Raw genomic sequence first — 6,000 nt, forward strand, 5'->3', positions numbered from 1 at the left:
GTCACTGGAACCGTCGCTTCATGAGAGGAAGCGACGGTTCCAGTGTTTAATGAATTTAACATAATAATATAAAGCAATTCAATTATTTTTTTCCATTCATTTATTTATTTATTCATTGGGTTTGCAATAGCCTATTTCTGATAAGCATTACATTTGTTCTATCTCAACACGTTTAGGTCCGTTTCTAATCTAATAAATTGGAGATTGCATCTGTTATTTTTTATGTGTGAAGGGCAAATGCTTTGCAGCAGAAATGAACATTTGGTTTGAGAGCTTTACCTTTAGATGTATTTTACATTTGATATCTTCTTCTTTTGCATTTCGTTTTATTTGTAGCTGCCATATTTGTGACTTAGAAATCAGACACATTTATATCTTTGGTAAGTAATTACAATTTATATTTATTTTACATTTTACATTAATTTATTTATGTCCAAAATGAAATGACCAAATCAACAACACCCGACTACTAATTTTTTATAGGTTGATTTTTATGTGGGAAGCTGAATATTTGGTCCTCACGCAGTTTGGCTTGTTTACTGTAAAGAGTGGAACTGGAACAAGTGGCTAGTCTCAACACGAGTTATGTGATGTCTTTGTTAAATTGAAGATTTAGCTGTTTTGTGTTTCGCTTGACTTTAGTTCCCAGATCTGGTTTAATTTCACCTGGATTTGTCTGCTTTGTGTTCTGCTCCGGAGGTTATGATACAAAAAGAGGAAACGAAAGAGCTGAATGGACTAAAATCTGAACCTTCTACGCATAATGACCTTAAACTTGACACGGCATCTAAACACTAGAATTAGTTCCTGATTTGCTGTAAAGTTGCTCAAAGCTTCGCGGATGTATCTGTCTGTGACTCAGAGGGAACTATTACAACATGAAGGGCCTCACGGCGCTTCATGAGCGGGGAAAACATGTAGTCTGGTCCCTGTAGGGAGTGTTGTTGTTCTGCCGCTCTGCAGAATGCTCAGTCCGCCGGGCTGGCAGGGGCAGCCACCCTATTGGCTGCTGGCTTCAGGTGCAGCCCTGACACTGGTCCACAGCTGAGCAGCCAGGAGCCAATCACAGCCCGCTGTGCTCCGGCAGGGGCTGGCAGACAGGAGGAGGAGGGCTGAAATACTCAGCCTGTTACCTCACTGTAACAGTTTTGGGGAGTTAATTTCTCACAGTTAAACAATATGATAAACAAAGCCAGACAGTGCAACATTTCCCCCTCTAATTGTCATATAAAAGTGGGGGGTGTTAATGAGAATAGCACACACAGCTTCGAGGGAACAGTTCTAACGAAAGCAGGTCTAATAAAACACCTCAGAAACAGCCAGAGGTCACGTGGTCCGCAGTCCCAGTTTGGGTGGGAATCAGAAGGAGCAGATTCCAAACTTGCTGAATTTGTCTTCAGCAAACGTTGTGCATGTTTTTAAATCCAATTCTCTTTATTTGTTTGCTTGTCTTGGATGTTAAGGTGCAGGATGAGAGCAGGAATGCAGGCCCGTCGCCCCCTCCTGGACACAAAGGTAGTAAAAGAGCCGAGAAAGACTTTTGTACCGTTCATTACCTGCAAAACATTCTTTCTAGTTCACTAGGTTCATTGTTTGCCCTCACATCGGTTTATGACTCCGAATCCAAGAAAGAAAACAAGCGGAGTTTGATGGACTGCAGAGGAAGAAATTCAGCTTTTGGGGAGAACTGCAGCATTAAATGTTTCTATGTTTATATACAAAATAATAATTGTTTGTTCTTGTAGGTTTTTATGTTGCTGTTGTTATTTTAGCAATATCCCTTTTAAAAAATACACAGAAAAAATGAGTCGCCTTCCGGTGACAGCAGTCTTCTGTAAAATGTTTTGGAAAGTGATTTTTGAACGTCCCACCAAAGAGCTTCACTCAGCAGAAGTCAGGTTCTTAAAACTAATTTATGTTTCGGAACTTTACTTTAAAATGGTGCCGCTAACCTCTACCGCCACTAGATGGCAGGCTTACTTACTTTAATTTCTGTAGTTTTATATAATGCATACAAAATGATGAATAATATTTGCCCCATTAAAATACATTCTGGAGGATATTAATGGCTATTAAAAATCTTTAAATTCGACTAAAGCCTTTTAGTTTGCAAATGTAATGTTAAATAAAAGTCAAATTAACTACTTTATTTTGGGGGGTGGGAGGGAAGTCGAAACATTGTGATTGAAATTTAATGTTGTTACTTTCCATATTCCAGCGTCCAGTACTGACCCGGAATGCTGAGATGTTGTTATATGCTCTGTTAGAAATCAGTACATAAACTTGATAAAACAAAAACTGTCATTAAATCATCATTTGAGAATGATTTATGTTGAAGCAACATGTGAAGTTTGCTTCCAGCTTAAAGAAGCTCTAATGCTGATCAACGGCACAATTAGCTGGCAGGAATTGAACTAATTTCAACATTTTAGTGCTGGTTAACTTACATCATTTCTACAAGGAAAAAAGTCTACCCAAATAAAATATATGCAAAGACATAAATAAATTAATTAATTGCTTTGTTTTATCCAGGCAAATGTTCTAAAGTAGGTTTTGTGTAGACTTCAACACTTTTAAGAACACTTTTAAAACCTGGCAACATACACTAACCAAACAATCACTTATACAAATATTCTGTAAATAATTACAAACATTTTAAAAGTAACAAAAATGTTGCTGTGATGGTTTCATCAATAATTCCAACATCAGATATTAATGAAGTAAATATTCAGCAGGAAAACAGTATTAACTCCTTTGTCTTAATGATCTTACTGTCATTAATGACTTTTCCTAATTTTCGAAGTTACTAAATTTTCTAACATTATAGACAGTAATTCTGATCATTCATTCAGTATAATAGAATCTAGTGATGAATACTGATACCACATGTATCAGTATTCATCATCAGTAAAGACTTCATGAAGTTTCAGCCAAATTATGTCAGAAGTAATCACATTTATTCTCATGTGTGGAGATGCAAATTAACAAGCTCCACCTTACACCAGCACAAGCAAATCTGATTCTACATTACTGTGAACATGCAATGGGTTACATCATATTTTACTGCAACATGTTTGACCTGCTGACAAACATAGCAGTCAACCCTTCAGGAGTGCTGAGTCCTTATTGATTTTTACTCTCTAAATAAAGAACAAGTCAAGCTAGAGAAAAGTGGAATCTCTCATTGTTTCTTAGAGGGAACACATTCTAATATAGAAACATAAATTACATATAAATGTATCTAAAATTTCCAACAACTCTGAGCAGTTGAGTTGTTTTTAACACCATATCACCATGACTGATGAAAAAGCATGAAGAAAAAACTTTTGCGTTAAGACTATGGTTCATCCTCTTATGAGCTGCTCTGAAGATTAATTATAAACTGGGAGATGTTGAAGGGAAAAGCAGTAAATCATAGCCAAGCCAAACACTGTGAGACGACTAATGAAGTGGTTGCAGAGGTCCAGACTGGGTAGCCTCCATTTTGACACTCGTTACTGCAAAAGGAAACCGTGGCAGACCGTGTCGAAGCCGGCGCCTTTCTCTGACTTAGATAAAATGGCAGCAACAACCGCAAGCCCACATTTCAAACACAGTAGGAGCCTGTTGGGTGTCCAGGCAGAGAGGCTGGAATCGTCAAGGAAGCGTTTAAAGGGGCAAGAAGAAAGGAGAGTTATGTGGCATAAGTGCTGGTAACCAGGTAGAAATTACTTGCTGTAATGGCCCTGGCCCCACACACAGAGCTGACACTGAGTGAGCGGAGATTAGACTAACACTGTCTGTAATGATGAATGGTTATGTGGACCGAGTCAAGAACCTGAGAGGGAACAAAAACCCCCCACTCTTCAGGAAGATCAGACAACATTTACCTCTTCAGCTTCTTCTTTCAGAACAAAGACAGTTTACAGGTGATGCAGCCAGTTGGAGCTTTAAACTGGAAGTTGACTGGTGAAACTGGCGCATTCTCTGTTGGTCTCTGGTAAAGTGACCCTGTGAAATATCCAAGAACTGAATATTGTTGAACATATTGTTGATATAAGCACTACACTTTTGTTTCAGTGAATCCTCTGTCAAGTGTTACATAGCTAAAGTGCATCAGAAAAAAGTCCAAAACTATTTGTTTAGGTGGTATCAGTTATTCAAAGCATAGTTTCATATAAAACCCTGCTGGGTTAAAAATATCCTAGATATGTAACAATCCTGTATTTTAATACTTTAACTTTAATATTGTTAAAGTTAAAGTCAAACAACAATGGGAACAAGGTTTAGAGAAACAACTCACCTTTGATCAATAGCAATACATATTACAATATAAGAGCAACTTTTTCTAAATGTGTAAAATATAAAGTCATATAGATAAAGAAGATATGTAACTGAAAAAAGCTACATAAAATGGTGTCACAATTGTATTAGCAGGACTGTAGAAAGCAAGAAACCCTGATGTATATGTGGCGGACATGTCTCGAAGTTAAGAAGTTTTGGAAAGAACTATAAGACTGATTATATTTAATTATTGAGGAAGATTTGTTAATAAGTCCTGAGGTCTGTTTGCTGGGAGCAAAGATGGGAGGAGTGAGAACCGAGGCAAAGCAGCAGCTGACAGCCGCCTCTCTCTGTGAGGAGCATCACACTGCTGAGGGAACGGAAGCTGAGCCCAGTAATTGGCTGAAAAAACTTTGGAGGTTTATATATAAATCACAAGATATATGTATTTTGTGATTTATTTTCATCTTGTGTGTGTGTGTGTGTGTGGTAAGGGTGCGTATGCGTGGGCGTGTGTGTGTGCAGTTAATTCTGGTCAGATAATCTTGAACTACCTTCTCTGGAGTTCTACTATACGCTTAGCCTGCTGGAGGACAAACTGATCACTTCTTCCTCTTTGCTTCTCCCCAATTTTGTATTATTTGGTGTCATTTCAACTTTGACCTTTATGTCCCCTGTTTTTTACTGTTAAGTTGTGAAGTGTCTGGGTTGAACTACTGCTGCCAACAACTCAAATGATACACTTGATACATAGATGATACACTTGACCCTATTTTGCGATGTTTAACCCTTTCTCTGTCCTAGACAGAGCTGTTGCTGAGGTTTCACTATGACTGACTGTTTGTGGCCTCTGAGCTCCAAATCCAGCTCAATCTGTTATCTGTTCTCACTGAAGGAGACACTGATGTTATCAACTATTTCAACATAGAAAGTACACCTGGATCATTGCTTCTGTGTTTAATTAAATTTTTTGCATGTGAAAAACCTCTAGTTGGTCATGGCAGGCAGCTCATTGAGTCAGGTTCTACTTCTTGTTAAAGGGGAGTTTTCTTTTCCCCTGTCCCTACATTCATGCAGGAGGAGTGAATGCTGCTGGATGCAATCTGCAGGGATAGAAAGTGTTTCACTATTTGAATGATAAACTAAACTTGACTATATTGCTTCATATAACAAGGAAGAATAGAAATTTATTTACTTGACTTGAACTGATTTGATTGAATGTACTTTTTTGATGAGATGAGACAATACACTGTTAATATGAACTGGTATAAATGACCAGATTTGTACTGAATTTCTGTTCTCATCATTTTCAGTGAGTTCTACTGCCCTCCTCCAGCAGAAGTATCCACTTTTCCTACCAAAATATGAAGAATACAATCTCTGAAGAACACAAGACCTTGAATCAGATGGACTACAGTAGCAGGAGATCACAGCACGTGTCATTCCTCTCAGCTGAGAACAGGAAACTGAGGCTCAGAAGTGTCCACTTCTGAAGTGGACCAGAAGTGGACACTGCTGGTCCACTTCAGCTTCAAAACTCAGATGTTATGGTAGAAATGTGGAGTAGAAACATGACGATATTAATACCAATGGGCATTAATTAAGAACCACTGTCATGTTGATGCTGAACATGTCCAACCCTTTATCTCTGATTGCCACTTCCAACATGATACAATAAACCACCACAAAGTTCAAAGCCAGGTGGCGCCATCTTTATGAGAGGCGGCATCACAAGTG

Source organism: Gambusia affinis, linkage group LG06, assembly GCF_019740435.1.
Source record: "Gambusia affinis linkage group LG06, SWU_Gaff_1.0, whole genome shotgun sequence".
Lineage (NCBI taxonomy): Eukaryota > Metazoa > Chordata > Actinopteri > Cyprinodontiformes > Poeciliidae > Gambusia > Gambusia affinis.